General features: G+C 42.4%; 1 long non-coding RNA gene across 15 annotated transcripts in view; it reads left to right on the top strand.

The window, feature by feature from the left end:
- LOC102958195 overlaps positions 1–16,587 on the top strand; it is a 194,488-nt gene that overhangs the window by 30,288 nt on the left and 147,613 nt on the right. For all 15 annotated transcript variants that reach the window (XR_006217909.1, XR_006217921.1, XR_006217916.1 and 12 more), the window contains one exon: positions 12,904–13,046. This is a non-coding gene — a long non-coding RNA (uncharacterized LOC102958195). The remainder of the gene's footprint in view (positions 1–12,903; positions 13,047–16,587) is intronic.

The raw sequence follows: 16,587 nt of genomic DNA, 5'->3' as shown, positions 1-16,587 counted from the left end.
TGCAGGGGCCACACACAAAGCCTGCAGAGGACAAGCAGGTGGCACAGGGAGAGAAGACCGTGCAGATGCCGCACCCTATCTGAAAGAGGCACAGCTCCTTTGCTCCGGCCCTGTGGGAATGCTGGAGGGCTGGGTCCTGTTTTGCCAAAGCTTTTACTTTTTTTGTTTTGTTTCTGTCAGAAGCTAGCAATCCTGATTTTTATTGAAGTCCCTTGGTTTTGAGATAATTGGCTCATATTTTGAACTCACCTTGTAAGACCGCTTATATTTGGGTCATTTTGTGAACTCTGCTTTTTTTCTTTGAACATCTCATCGTTATTCGTATGGCCAACTCCTGTTCATCTGTTAGGACACAGACCAAATGTCCCTAATCTGTGAATCCTTCTCTAATCCTAGTCAGAATTAATAGCTCACTGGTCTAAATTTCCATAAACTTTAACTGAACTTGAATTGAATAATAAAAAGAAAAAAAAAGTATACCATGCTTGATTTCTACGATAGATTATTTAACACAGTGAGAGTTTACTGGGGAAAAGGTCTATGTCAATGTCAGAAGAAAAGAGAAACTTGATTTTCTCCTTCTATTCAGAAGTTATAATCTAACAAACCAAAACTTCATAATAAATAATTTTTGAAAAACAAGAGTTTGAAACAGAGGAAAGAGTGAATCTGTTTTAAACACCCCTTTCTCCATCAAAGGCACTGCAATGAAAGATAATATGTAAGAGGAGAAAGCAAAGAGACATAGCTGGACTTTTAAGCCAGATGGACATCTCCATCCAGCAGAATTAGCATAGAATGGGGGGCAGGGTGGAAGGCACCTAGACTGGTCTCCTGGTTCCCAGTGGGGATTACAGCTCCTGCTGAGTAGAGGAGGCCAAATGCGTTCAGTTCCACATGGGAAGCCACAGCCAGACTCTCTACTCTGGTGGGTAAAGGAGGAGCAAATACAGATATTTCAGGCGTACAAAGACATGTAATAAACAAGAGTTTATTGTGTCAATGACTCAGCAAAAAATTAGCAAAAGCAGTAGGTTAAGGAAAAGTGAACCCAGTGGTTAGGCATACGGGCTATAAAACACAATGAGCACAGAAACTGATAAAAATATGTTGGTTGACTTGAGTATTTAATATAAAAGTCTCTCTCTCTCTCTCTCTCTCAAAATAAATAAATAAATTAATTAATTAATAAAATTTAAAAAATAATATTTGGGGGAACAAAAAATTCACCTTTACATTATGCAGAATAGAGAGGAAACTACCATAAAAATTACAAAGCATTTAGAAACAAACTACAGCATTTCCTACCTATTTACTGTGTGTAGCAGAAATGCAGCTATCAACTCGCCTGTCATCACCTGGCTTTCAGGTTGGGTGAAGAATCAACCCAGGAGCTCTGTACCCAGGAGAGACTCAAAACAATTCAGAAAGATTAAAAACGTAGACAAGGAAATAGGGGATAAATGCTAAGCAACAAGATGGAGTTATGATACACGCATCAGTCCATCAGGGCAAAAATGCTCAATGAGAAAAGGAAATGTACTTTAAGAATAATAAAGGGTCCAAATCCACAAGTAGATGCAACCGTTTTGACCTTCATCAATAAATACCCAAATGAGAAACAAAACCTTATCCTTGGCCTGGCCGCCACCATGCCGTGTGCACACCCTGTGCCACCATCAGAGAAAGAAGTACTTTCCGAGTTAAAATGTGAAAAACCGTGAATGCTTGTGTCCCCTCCAGAAATAAAGCCTCATGGCTCTTTGCTGTAAAAGTTGCTGACTCTCTGAGAGCAATGCTATCTCTGACATCTGAAGATAAGCAGCAATTCTTGCAGAGGGGATGATCATTTGAGGGAAAATGGATCCCCACTGTCAGTGGGGTTAACGAACAGACAAATTGTGGTGTTTTTTAATCTTTTAAATACTGGCTAAAACCTTTATTCAAGAAATCTCTCTAAGCCTGGGCTCCACTACAAATACTGTTTTACTGTTCAAGTTTCTCTTTACTACAACACCAAGGTATATCCAGAATAAAAAGCAGGAAATGTAACAGAAACACATTTGGACAGAAATGGACAGATGCGTTCAGAAATGGGAGGGTGATGGTAACATTAACTCTCCCTTTTGGACCCCTGACTCTCTGAGGAGGCACAAGTGAAAAAACTGTATAACATTTGAAAACTATGATTGTATTCATACCCAAAAAACAGAACGTAATTTTCTTACTCATTAACTTTGTCACTGTCGATTACCCATGAAGAAAGATGAAATCAGTGCACTTAAACTACCTTCTGCCACTCACTCCCCATTTGGTTTGTATTACTATTGTTAAATTGATAATATTCATAACATTTTCCTGCAGAAACATTCTCTCGTACATTTGGTTATTTACTGCTATCACTAATGCCTTTATCACCGATTCCCTAGGCCTCTCTTACTTGGCTACCGCACAGTTTTGTTTTGTTTTGCTTTGTTTTGTTTTGAGAGAGAGCGCGAGTAGGCAAGAGTGCAAGTGAGGGGCAGAGAGAGAGAGGGGGGGAGAGAATCCCAAAGCAGGGCTCCAGCTCATCTGATATGGGGCTTCCGCTCATGAACTGAGACCATGACCTGAGCCAAAGTCAGATGCTTAACCCACTGAGCCACACAGGCACCCCCCAGTTTTCTTCTCTTAAAGACGCTCTTGTGAGTTTTCTCCCCCCACCCCCAGTTCTCCAGTATTTGGAAGTACCTGTGTGTGGCTGTGCAGTGCCATTGTTTAGGTCTGTAGGTGGACCTCTTAGGTTTGAATTCTAGTCTTTGCCACTCACGATGTGATGTTGAGCAAGTAACCTCTCACGTTTCCTCCTTAAACGAGGGACCTCCATATGTGCTCTTTATTCTATTTGTTGGCCCCACTGCAATCCACCCCAGCTCCTCTCTGGGCCCTGCTCTGCCTCATTCTCTTCCCCCAGGAGGCTGACTACTGCTCTGTCCATCATCTGGGCTGCCTGACCATTGGCTTCCAGTTACATTGGGCCAAGGGGAAAGGATGCAGGAAATCAGGCGGCAGGGGTGGGAAAGGGCGAGTTGGGTATTTCTTCCTTTCTTCCCTTTCTGCAACCCTTGTGAGGATAGTCCCTGGAGGTGGCCACTCCTAGCTCCAGCTCTCACTGAACTCTGACGACACCGCGTTCTCCTCTTCTCCATCCTGAGAGTGGGAATGATGTTCTGCTCGGTTTTTGGCACATCTTGCCAGATCTTGTTGTTCCTTAACCTTGACTAAGGTTAGCCTTCAACCTTTAATCGTTAACTAACTTTTAACTTGTTCTTTTGCTTGACCGTTCTAAGAAGTTTTTTTTATTTTGTAATGTGTAATTAATTAATTTACGTAGAGGGCGTGTGAGTGAGCATGTGCTTGAGCTAGTGGGGGAGGCGCAGAGAGAAAGGGAGAGAGAGAGTCCCAAGCGACTCCATGCTGTCTGCGCAGAGCCCTACACGGGGCTCTACCTCAGCAACTGTGAGATCTTGATCCGAGCCCAAAACAAGAGTCCGATGTGCAACCAACCTGAGCCACCTAGGTGCCTCCTAAGCAGTTTTTGTATTAGTCTCTTCATCTGAAGTGTGTTGCCTGCCGGGATCCTGACTGATCCAGTCCTTAGGACTCTCTTAAAGATACAACTCTCAGACTGACTTGCTAACCGTCATTTTGTGGCCAACCTCCGTGCCTGGGGCCACAGGGCACACGCAATAGATGGCATGCTGTGGCATCACGATTACATTACTCTTCATAGGGGTGTGAGCTGGAGAGGCAGCAAGGGCAAGGCTTTGGAAGATAACCAGGCTGTTGTACTCCCTGATATTATGACAAGGATGATGACAAATCTTTCGGGGAGTGTTGCCGGACTCTGAGTGTGCCAGAGAGTATAAAAATAGATTACTTTACCTTCAAGACAAAAGTGGAGAACCAGAAAGGTTCTATGGAGGCTTCGAAAGAATTCCTTCCTAATCGCTTCTCGGCCTTCTGGCTAAGATCAAGTGTAGAAGAATTCCTTCCGGCCTATAGCTGCAGAGCCAAAATGAAGAAGGATCAGACCTAAAACTGAACTGCTTGGTTGCCGAATTACAACTCTGGTTAAGCCTGAGTCTCTTTTGCTAAGATCAGAACACTGGCTGGGAAGGAAGAGATTCTCAAGTAGGGACATTCGTGCAGAAGGCATTTGAATCTTCAAATCATCCGGAACCTCCCTTGTTGCGATTTCAAATAGTCCCTCCTCTCCTGTCTCAGGAAATCACCCTTTTCTTTCCCTGAGAACTTGGAATGATATTTCCTGAGGCTGTTGCCTTACCTGGGGGATGCCTTTTCTAATAGACCCGACCATAACGCCTCCAAGCCCGAAAGGAGAATTAAACCACCGCCCGGCACAGGGGGGATCTGTGCATTCACGTGGGGGGTGGAAGACATGGTAAATAGGCCAAAGGAACTACAGGTGCTTTTTACTGCTTCTAGATGGGCCAGAACCCAGGAAGTAGTACATAACAGAATAGATCCTATTAGATCAGGATTTCCAAATTTTGACTTGAAGGCCAGTGGCCCACCCCCTGTTTTTAGATGACATGCAAACTAAGAATGGTTGTTACGTTTCTAAATGGTTGGAAAAGAAAGTATTTTATGTCACATGGAAATGATATAAAATTCAAATTCCAGCGTCCATAAGTAAAGCTTTACTTCAGTGTCCATAAATAAAGGGATGCAGCCATGCCCTTTATCTTTGGGTGCTTTTGCACTGCAAGGTGAGTACTCATGACAGAAACTGGCTCTCACAGCTAAAAATTATTTACAGTCTGTCTCTTGAAAGAAAAAAAGTTTGCTGATCCGTATTCCCTATCCTTGAGATAATAGTTTCAAGTGTCACCATTAAATTGGAATCCTAGTTAAAAAAAAATTTTTTTAATGTTTATTTTTTAGAGAGAGAGAGAGAGAGAGAGAGAGACAGAGCACTAGTGGTGGAGGGCAGAGAGAGAGGAAGACACAGAATCTGAAGCAGGCTCTGGCCGGGCTCTGAGCTGTCAGTGCAGAGCCTGACACAGGGCTTGAACCCATGAGCCCTGAGATCATGACTTGAGCTGAAGTCGGAAGTTTAACTGACTGAGCCACCCAGGTGCCTTGGGATCCTAGCTTTATTATTTTTTTTTAATTTATTTCTTTTATTTCTTTTTTTTTTAATATATGAAATTTATTGTCAAATTGGTTTCCATACAACACCCAGTGCTCATCCCAAAAGGTGCCCTCCTCAATACCCATCACCCACCCTGCCCTCCCTCCCACCCCCCCCATCAACCCTCAGTTTGTTCTCAGTTTTTAAGAGTCTCTTATGCTTTGGATCTCTCCCACTCTAACCTCTTTTTTTTTTTTTTCCTTCCCCTCCCCCATGGGTTTCTGTTAAGTTTCTCAGGATCCACATAAAAGTGAAACCATATGGTATCTGTCTTTCTCTGTATGGCTTGTTTCACTTAGCATCACACTCTCCAGTTCCATCCATGTTGCTACAAAGGGCCATATTTCATTCTTTCTCATTGTCACGTAGTACTCCATTGTGTATATAAACCACAATTTCTTTATCCATTCATCAGTTGATGGACATTTAGGCTCTTTCCATAATTTGGCTATTTTGAGAGTGCTGCTATAAATATTGGGGTACAAGTGCCCCTATGCATCAGCACTCCTGTATCCCTTGGGTAAATTCCTAGCAGTGCTACTGCTGGGTCATAGGGTAGGTCTATTTTTAATTTTTTGAGGAACCTCCACACTGTTTTCCAGAGCGGCTGCACCAGTTTGCATTCCCACCAACAGTGCAAGAGGGTTCCCATTTCTCCACATCCTCGCGAGCATCTATAGTCTCCTGATTTGTTCATTTTGGCCACTCTGACTGGCATGAGGTGATATCTGAGTGTGGTCTTGATTTGTATTTCCCTGATGAGGAGTGACATTGAGCATCTTTTCATGTGCCTGTTGGCCATCCGGATGTATTCTTTAAGAAGTGTCTATTCATGTTTTCTGCCCATTTCTTCACTGGATTATTTGTTTTTCGGGTGTGGAGTTTGGTGAGCCCTTTATAGATTTTGGATACTAGCCCTTTGTCTGATATGTCATTTGCAAATATCTTTTCCCATTCCGTTGGTTGCCTTTTAGTTTTGTTGGTTGTTTCCTTTGCAGTGTAGAAGCTTTTTATCTTCATAAGGTCCCAGTAGTTCATATTTGCTTTTAATTCCCTTGCCTTTGGGGATGTGTCAAGTAAGAAATTGCTACGGCTGAGGTCAGAGAGGTCTTTTCCTGCTTTCTCCTCTAGGGTTTTGATGGTTTCCTGTCTCACATTCAGGTCCTTTATCCATTTTGAGTTTATTTTTGTGAATGGTGTGAGAAAGTGATCTAGTTTCAATCTTCTGCATGTTGCTGTCCAGTTCTCCCAGCACCATTTGTTAAAGAGACTGTCTTTTTCCCATTGGATATTGTTTCCTGCTTTGTCAAAGATTAGTTGGCCATACGTTTGTGGGTCTAGTTCTGGGGTTTCTATTCTATTCCATTGCTCTATGTGTCTGTTTTTGTGCCAATACAATGCTGTCTTGATGATTACAGCTTTGTAGTAGAGGCTAAAGTCTGGGAATGTGATGCCTCCTGCTTTGGTCTTCTTCTTCAAAATTACTTTGGCTATTCAGGGCCTTTTGTGGTTCCATATGAATTTTAGGATTGCTTGTTCTAGCTTTGAAAAGAATGCTGGTGCAATTTTGATTGGGATTGCATTGAATGTGTAGATAGCTTTGGGTAGGATTGACATTTTGACAATATTTATTCTTCCAACCCATGAGCATGGAGTGTTTTTCCATTTCTTTGTATCTTCTTCAATTTCCTTCATAAGCTTTCTATAGTTTTGAGCATACAGATAGTTTACATCTTTGGTTAGATTTATTCCTAGGTATTTTATGCTTCTTGGTGCAATTGTAAATGGGATCAGTTTCTTTATTTGTCTTTCTGTTGCTTCATTATTAGTGTATAAGAATGCAACTGATTTCTGTACATTGATTTTGTATCCTGCAACTTTGCTAAATTCATGTATCAGTTCTAACAGACTTCTGGTGGAGTCTATCGGATTTTCCATGTATAATATCATGTCATCTGCAAAAAGTGAAAGCTTAACTTCATCTTTGCCAATTTTGATGCCTTTGATTTCCTTTTGTGGTCTGATTGCTGATGATAGAACTTCCAACACTATGTTAAACAACAGAGGTGAGAGTGGACATCCCTGTCGTGTTCCTGATCTCAGGGAAAAAGCTCTCAGTTTTTCCCCATTGAGGATGATGTTAGCTGTGGGCTTTTCATAAATGGCTTTTATGATCTTTAAGTATGTACCTTCTATCCCGACTTTCTCGAGGGTTTTTATTAAGAAAGGATGCTGAATTTTGTCAAAGGCCTTTTCTGCATCGATTGACAGGATCATATGGTTCTTATCTTTTCTTTTATTAATGTGATGTATCACATTGATTGATTTGCGAATGTTGAACCAGCCCTGCATCCCAGGAATGAATCCCACTTGATCATGGTGAATAATTCTTTTTATAAGCTGTTGAATTCGATTTGCTAGTATCTTATTGAGAATTTTTGCATCCATATTCATCAGGGATATTGGCCTGTAGTTCTCTTTTTTTACTGGGTCTCTGTTGGTTTAGGAATCAAAGTAATACTGGCTTCATAGAATGAGTCTGGAAGTTTTCCTTCCCTTTCTATTTTTTGGAATAGCTTGAGAAGGATAGGTATTATCTCTGCTTTAAATGTCCGGTAGAACTCCCCTGGGAAGCCATCTGGTCCTGGACTCTTATTTGTTGGGAAATTTTTGATGATTGATTCCATTTCTTCACTGGTTATGGGTCTGTTCAAGCTTTCTATTTCCTCCTGATTGAGTTTTGGAAGCGTGTTGGTGTTTAGGAATTTGTCCATTTCTTCCAGGTTGTCCAGTTTGTTGGCATATAATTTTTCATAGTATTCCCTGATAATTGCTTGTATCTCTGAGGGATTGGATGTAATAATTCCATTTTCATTCATGATTTTATCTATTTGGGTCATCTCCCTTTTGTTTTTGAGAAGCCTGGCCAGAGGTTTATCAATTTTGTTTATTTTTTCAAAAAACCAACTCTTGGTTTCATTGATCTGCTCTACAGTTTTTTTAGATTCTATATTGTTTATTTCTGCTCTGATCTTTATTATTTCTCTTCTTCTGCTGGATTTAGGTTGTCTTTGCTGTTCTGCTTCTATTTCCTTTAGGTGTGCTGTTAGATTTTGTATTTGGGATTTTTCTTGTTTCTTGAGATAGGCCTGGATTGCAATGTATTTTCCTCTCAGGACTGCCTTCGCTGCATCCCAAAGCATTTGGATTGTTGTATTTTCATTTTCGTTTGTTTCCATATATTTTTAAATTTCTTCTCTAATTGCCTGGTTGACCCATTCATTCTTTAGTAGGGTGTTCTTTAACCTCCATGCTTTTGGAGGTTTTCCAGACTTTTTCCTGTGGTTGATTTCAAGCTTCATAGCATTGTGGTCTGAAAGTATGCATGGTATGATTTCAATTCTTGTATACTTATGAAGGGCTGTTTTGTGACCCAGTATGTGAGCTATCTTGGAGAATGTTCCATGTGCACTCGAGAAGAAAGTATATTCTGTTGCTTTGGGATGCAGAGTTCTAAATATATCTGTCAAGTCCATCTGATCCAATGTATCATTCAGGGCCCTTGTTTCTTTATTGACCATGTGTCTAGATGATCTATTCATTTCTGTAAGTGGAGTGTTAAAGTCCCCTGCAATTACCACATTCTTATCAATAAGGTTGCTTATGTTTGTGAGTAATTGTTTTATATATTTGGGGGCTCCTGTAGTCAGCGCAAAGACATTTATAATTGTTAGCTCTTCCTGATGGATAGACCCTGTGATTATTATATAATGCCCTTCTTCATCTCTTGTTACAGCCTTTAAAGTCTAGTTTGTCTGATATAAGTATGGCTACTCCAGCTTTCTTTTGACTTCCAGTAGCATGATAAATAGTTCTCCATCCCCTCACTCTCAATCTGAAGGTGTCCTCAGGTCTAAAATGAGTCTCTTGTAGACAGCAAATAGATGGGTCTTGTTTTTTTTATCCATTCTGATACCCTATGTCTTTTGGTTGACGCATTTAGTCCATTTACATTCAGGGTTATTATAGAAAGATATGGGTTCAGAGTCATTGTGATGTCCATAGGTTTCATGCTTGTAGCAATGTCTCTTGTACTTTGTCTCACAGGATCCCCCTTAGGATCTCTTGTAGGGCTGGTTTAGTGGTGACGAATTCCTTCAGTGTTTGTTTGGGAAGACCTTTATCTCTCTTTCTATTCTAAATGACAAACTTGCTGGATAAAGGATTCTCAGCTGCATATTTTTTCTGTTCCTCACATTGAAGATCTCCTGCCATTTCTTTTTGGCCTGCCAAGTTTCAGTAGAAAGATCAGTCACGAGTCTTATAGGTCTCCCTTTGTATGTTAGAGCACGTTTATCTCTAGCTGCTTTGAGAATTTTCTCTTTATCCTTGTTATTTTGCCAGTTTCACTATGATATGTCGTGCGGAAGATCGATTCAAGTTACGTCTGAAGGGAGTTCTCTGTGCCTCTTGGATTTCAATGCCTTTTTCCTCCCCAGATCCGGGAAGTTCTCAGCTATCATTTCTTCAAGTACACCTTCAGCACCTTTCCCTCTCTCTTCCTCCTCTGGAATACCGAGTATGTGTAGATTATTTCTCTTTAGTTCATCACTTTGTTCTCTAATTTTCCCCTCATACTCCTGGATTTTTTTTATCTCTCTTTTTCTCAGCTTCTTCTTTTTCCATAATTTTATCTTCTAGTTCACCTATTCTCTCCTCTGCCTCTTCAATCCAGGCCATAGTTGTCTCCATTTTATTTTGCAGTTCATTGATAGCCTCCTAGCTGTTCCTTAGTCCCTTGATCTCTGTAGCAAGAGATTCTCTGCTGTCCTCTATACTGTTTTCAAGCCCAGTGATTAATTTTATGACTCTTATTCTAAATTCACTTTCTGTTATATTGTTTAAATCGTTTTTGATCAGTTCATTAGATGTTGTTATTTCCTGGACGTTTTTCTGAGGGGAATTCTTCCATTTGGTCATTTTGGATAGTCCCTGGAATGGTGCAGGACTGCAGGGCACTTCCCCTGTGCTGTCTTGAATAAGATGCGTTGGTGGGCGGGGCCACAGTCAGACCTGATGTCTGCCCTCAGCCCACCGCTGGGGCCACAGTCAGACTGGTGTGTGCCTTCTCTTCCCCTCTCCTAGGGGCGGGATTCACTGTGGGGTGGCGTGGCCCGTCTGGGCTATTTGCACACTGCCAGGCTTGTGGTGCTGGGGATCTGGCGTATTAGCTGGGGTGGATCGGCAAGGTGCACAGGGGCGGAAGGGGCAGGCTCAGCTCGCTTTTCCTTCAGAGATCCGCTTCCGGAGGGGCCCTGCGACACCGGGAGGGAGTCAGACCTGCCGGAGGGATGGATTCGCAGAAGCACAGCGTTGGGTGTTTGCGCGGTGCCAGCAAGTTCCCTGGCAGGAACTGGTTCCCTTTGGGATTTTGGCTGGGGGATGGGCAGGGGAGATGGCGCTGGTGAGCGCCTTTGTTCCCCGCCAAGCTGAGCTCTGCCGTCCGGGGGCTCAGCAGCTCTCCCTCCCTTTGTCCTCCAGCCTTCCCGCTTCACGAGCAGAGCTGTTCACTGATGACCTCCCAGACGCTAAGTCGCGCTTGCTGTCAGAACACACTCCGTCCGGCCCCTCCGCTTTCCCAGCCAGACTCGGGCGCTCTGCTTGGCCGGCAGCCTGCCCCTCCGCCCCAGCTCCCTCCGGCCAGTCCGTGGAGCGCGCACCGCCTCGCCGCTCTTCCTACCTTCTTCCGTGGGCCTCTCGTCTGCGCTTGGCTCCAGAGACTCCGTTCTGCTAATCCTCTGGCGGTTTTCTGGGTTATTTAGGCAGGTGTAGGTGGAATCTAAGTGATCAGCAGGACGCGCGGTGAGCCCAGCGTCCTCCTACGCCGCCATCTTCCCAGGATCCCGGGATCCTAGCTTTAATGGGAATGATGAGGTCCTGGCTAGGCAGAGGCCAAGTGGTGGTCCTTAACCATTAGAAAAAATAGGCACAATTCCTATCATAGGTAGAGTCAGAATGGCCAACTGCTTTGACTTGTTGGAATCTGTGGTAGTAGTGAGTTGATTGTGGGTTACAGGAATGAAATGAATGTGTATTCCGCCGAGATATTGACTGAGATAAAGAACCTTGTGGGTGTAAACGTGATTACACACTCCACAATGAGAACTCACAGGCTATCATCAATTCTAGAGGTAAGTCAATTCAGAACTAGAGGGGTAACTGAGGAGAAGCTGGGTCCCTGTGATGTGTTCTGTGGAAAATCACATAGCCACAGATGTAAACTGTAAATCTTTAAGTGTTTCCCACAGGCCATTTATAGGGTGATTGTGCATTGGGGCCGTGGGGAAAGGGTATTTTCCAGACCTTCCATATAAGATACTCTGGGTTGAGGTTGATCATTAAATACCCATTATGCCATTGTGACCCACCCACCAGTCAGTGCGGGGGCAATGGAGTTGTATAGATGGCATCATTCTTAAACAAGTTACTATTATGAAAAACTTCAAACCTGTTACAAAAAAATTTCAGACACATAGAGGTATAGAGAATGGTTATAGTGAAGTCCTCATCCTCTACTCTGACAATTATTAATATATTGTTTTGTCTAACCATACTAACACATTCCCCCATGTATGGGAGAGTTCTAAAAAGAATTTCCAGACATCACATTATCTATAAACACTTTATTATGTACCTCTAACAGATAAGGAATATTCATTCGTTTGTTTGTTTGTTTATTTATTTATTTATTTATTTATAATCTCTACACTCAATGTGGTGCTCGAACTTACAACCCTGAGATCAAGAGTCGCATGCTCTTCCAGTGGAGCCAGCCAGATGCCCAGGACTTTTTCTTTTTAACGTAATTGCAATATCATGAACACATTGAAAGAAATAACTATAGTTTCCTTTTTAAAAAATTTTTTAAAATGTATTTTATTAAACATTTTTTTAATGTTTATTTATTTTTGAGAGAGATAGATAGAGCATAAGCCTTGGGGGGGGGCAGACAGAGAGAGAGGGAGACACAGAATCTGAAGCAGGCTCCAGGCTCTTAGCTGTCAGCACAGAGCCAGATGCAGGGCTCAAACTCACGGACCGTGAGATCATTCCTTAAGCCAAAGTCAGATGTGTAACCAACTGAGACGCTCAGGTGCCCCAACAATAGTTTCTTAATATTATCTACTGCACAGCCCACATTTGAATTTCCCCAAGTGCATCAAAAAATGACTTTTTTGATGATTTGGTTGAATCAGTACCTAAATAAATTCCTGATATATCTCAAGCGTCTTTAATCTATAACAGTTCCCTCTCCCTACTCTTTATGATATTTGGTGAAGAAACTGGGTCATTGGTCTTGTAGACTTTCATTTATTCCAAAAGTTTCCAGTCTCCCTCTCAGTACCCTCACCAAGTCAAAATGATAAACTAAAAGCTGTGCAACATTTCTGAAAGTAATTGTGGAGATTAGGGCCATATTTTTTATTTAACTTACTTATGTCATTGACCCAAAGGCTAGGTCGATCTTGGAGAATGACCATGAGTTGTCATAAACTTAAATAGTGACACCATTATAGCTGCTCTTCAGATATGCTATCTTTCTTGGAGTAAATCAGGAAAGTCTTGCCCCTTGTTTGTAGCTACTGACCTATCAAAAAAATTCCTATCTCCAATAGTAAAATCTAAAGCATTTTTTATTTTTACAGAGGGCCCAGAGTAACCTCTTAATAGACCAGGTCGACTCTCCTGCACTTTGTCGTAATGTACTAGAGGCACCTTGCTCGTCTTGATGTCCTGCGGAAAATTACACCGATCCATTGCATTGATGACATTTTGATAATCAGATCTGGTGAGTAAAAAATAGCCAATGACTTATGTATCTTAGTAAGACTTTTGTGTGTCTGTGGGTGGGAGATAAACCCGACAAAAATTCAAGGTTTTACTATATTGGTTAGTTGCTAGAATTCTAATGTTCTGATGTTTATCTGTATATTGCTTCTAAAGAGAAAGTCAAGTTATTATAGCTTGAACTGCACACCGCAATTTTGGGATTTTGGGCGGGCCTTTTTGGATTTTGGAGGCCCAAAAAGGTGGTTTATAAACCACCTTTGTGTATGTTACTCTGTTTCATTTACTGACTTGCTTAAAAGGCTGTTTTTTTTTTTTTTCAATGAGGCTGTTGTTTTTGAGAGGAGACCTAAAGAGAGCTCTATAGAAGCTTCGCACAGTGGTGGGAGCTGCCTTACCACTTGCACTTAATGATTCTTGTTGTGTATATGGCCTTCAGTAAAGCCTCAATAGGAGGATCATTGTGTATTGGCTTTCCCACCCTAGGATTTCAGAGGAAACTCTGACCTTTCCTTCTGTCAAGACTCTCTGTGTGATAAGCAGTTTCCGCTTTGCTATGGGGTCCTTAGAAAGACAGGATAGCTGGGGCGCCTGGGTGGCTCAGTTGGTTAAGCATCTGACTTCGGCTCAGGTCATGATCTCGTGGTCCGTGAGTTCAAGCCCCCGCGTTGGGCTCTGTGCTGACAGCTCAGAGCCTGGAGCCCGTTTCAGATTCTTTGTCTCCCTCTCTCTCTGACCCTCCCCCATTCATGCTCTGTCTCTCTCTGTCTCAAAAATAAATAAACGCTAAAAAAAAAATTAAAAAAAAAAAAAAAAAGAAAGGATAGCTGACCATGAGATACCAAGGGACCGTGAAATTTGAGAAGCTCATTATTGTCTGGCATTTTCTGATCTACCATATCCTAAACTGCATAGAAACGATCCATTGTTACGAAAAGTGGGTCTAGGTTGGAGCAGCTCCAAAGGGTGCTAGTAACTTTGATGAAAAGGTGGCTCAGATTCTCATGGTACCATTTTCTCCTCACCACCTTTCCTTCATCTCATACATACGGCCTCGTGGGGAGTTGCCTATGACCAATGAACAGAAGAGGAAACATTGAAAGCCTGGTTGACATGTGAGTGTGTCTAATACACCGGCACCAGCTGGTAGCAGAGAGTTAACGTATTTGTACAGATTTGGTTAAGAGTGCCTCTCTGGTCACTGGTGAAGGGGAACTTCCTTAGGGGCAGAGCTTTCACAGTACATCTGGTGCTCTTCTGCCCTTAGAAAAGAAGGTGGTCTGAAGTATAGATGGGCATGGGGTCACAGGCCTGCTAGCAGATTAGCTGACTCCTCAGGGTCTTAGACAAACTGGCAGGTTCATGACAAGAAAGTCTTAGAAAAAGGGAATGTCCCTCCCGAGCCGGCTGTCAGTAATGAGGTGGCAGGATGTCCTGCGCTGTAGATGTCAGCCTTTTACCAGCCATAGTAGTTGCTTAAAAGACTCATTTACAGAGGTGCCTGGGTGGCTCAGTAGATTGAGTGTCTGACTTCAGCTCAGGTCATGATCTCGCGGTTCGTGAGTTCAAGCCCCACATCGGGCTGTCTGCTATCAGCACAGTGCCCACTTCAAACGCTCTGCTCCCCTCTCTCTCTGCCCCTCCCCTGCTCCTGGTCTCTCTCTCTCTCCAAATAAATAACCATTAAAAAAAAAAAGACTCATCTACAAAGTGGGCATGCATGGCATGAGGGACGAAGTTATGCGTAGGCTTAACAGCATAGACTCTCTCTTAACAAGGCTAATCAGACTGTTGCTATTGCTGAGTGGTCAACCTGTCTGCAGCACAGGCCAACACTTTGCCCTCAACATGGCTTCTTCTTCAGCAGAATCAGTCCGCCACCCAGTGATAAATCAAATATGTTGATTGAGGCTATCCTTACAGGACTAACGTTCTGGTTGCAGATTTGGTTCCCTTCACACGTTTCTTCTGTCAGTACTCCCATCTACTATTGAGAGATCCACAAAACGGTATGTTGTTCCTTACAACATCATCTGTCACCAAGAAACTCATTTCATAGTGAAAGAAGTATGGCAATAAGTTCACGCCCATGAGATTCATTGGTCTCCCACTTACTCATGATCTAAAAGCAGGTGGACTGATAGAACAGCAGAACTGATAGAAAGGTATAAAATCTGAGTTACAGTGTCAGCCTGAAGACAGTGCTTTGTGATGTTTTAGTGCTCTCCTGCAGGAAGTAATCTACGCTTTATTTCAATATTGTTTTTATTCTTCCCTTACAGTCAGGATATATAATCTGGGAACCCAGAAGTGGAGTTATGAGTGACTCTTCTCACTATTGCACCTGAGAATCTAGAATTTCTCCTTCTCATTTCTGCAACTTTGGTCTTAGTGAGTTGGGACTCCTATTGCCTAAGGGATGGGTGTTTCCATCAGGTTACACAGTTTTGTTGAAGTAAATTAGAGAGAATGCCCCGTTGGCCATTTTAGGCTCTCCAAGGCACTGAAGCAGCAGGCCATGATGCCTGATCACTATTACCAAAGGGAAACTGGGTTATTGTTTTACATGGGGGGTAGGGAGGGCCTGGTCTGAAAGGTAGTCACTGGGCCACCTCTAGCATTTATCACTACCTGGCATACTACATATTTGTTTATTGTCCCTCCTAAACTGTAAGTTCCATAAATATGGGGGCTCCACCCACCTTGTTCACTGCTGGATCCCTGGCTCCTATAGTTTAGTAGTTGCTTAATAAACACTTGCTGCGTCAATGGATGTGCACCGGTGATTCCGTCAACGGAGTTAAACTTTTAGACCCTGGAGTCTGGGTTTTTACCTAGGTTCTGTTACTTTTACCTTCTGACCTAGGTGAATTTGTGAGCTGAAACTTCCTCTACATTAGTTTTCTCACTGGTTCAGGGACTACCACTACAAGTCTGAATCTCTTCATAATCTAAAAGGCTCTGAAAGCCCTAAGTTTTTGTATGTTTGCCATAAATTTATTTAGAGGCACAACTTGACCTGATTTGAATTGATATGAGCTACCTATAGGTTTTTTTTTTTTTTTAATTTTTTTTTAACGTTTATTTATTTTTGAGACAGAGAGAGACAGAGCATGAACAGGGGAGAGGCAGAGAGAGAGGGAGACACAGAATCAGAAGCAGGCTCCAGGCTCTGAGCCATCGGCCCAGAGCCCGACGCAGGGCTCGAACTCACGGACCGTGAGATCGTGACCTGAGCTGAAGTCGGATGCTTAACCGACAGAGCCACCCAGGCATCCCCCTATAGGTTTTATTGTCCCAATTAGTGTGAATATTCATAGATTTAATTGGAAATTTTAACATGTTTACAGCGTGCTTCTGTGGGACCCGTGGTTTTTATGTCTTTGATGGCACATACACCTTCATCCCTTTCTAAAATCTGAAAAATAATCTGAGTTTCAAGACACATTTGGCTTTGGGGTTTTTGATTATGGAATTACGTACCAAGAGTAGTACCTACCTTATTAGGCTGTTGTGTAGATTCAGTGAATTAATATATGTGA

This window comes from Panthera tigris, chromosome B2 (assembly GCF_018350195.1).
Source record: "Panthera tigris isolate Pti1 chromosome B2, P.tigris_Pti1_mat1.1, whole genome shotgun sequence".
NCBI classification, from domain to species: domain Eukaryota; kingdom Metazoa; phylum Chordata; class Mammalia; order Carnivora; family Felidae; genus Panthera; species Panthera tigris.
This window is presented reverse-complemented; position numbering and strand designations above follow the sequence as displayed.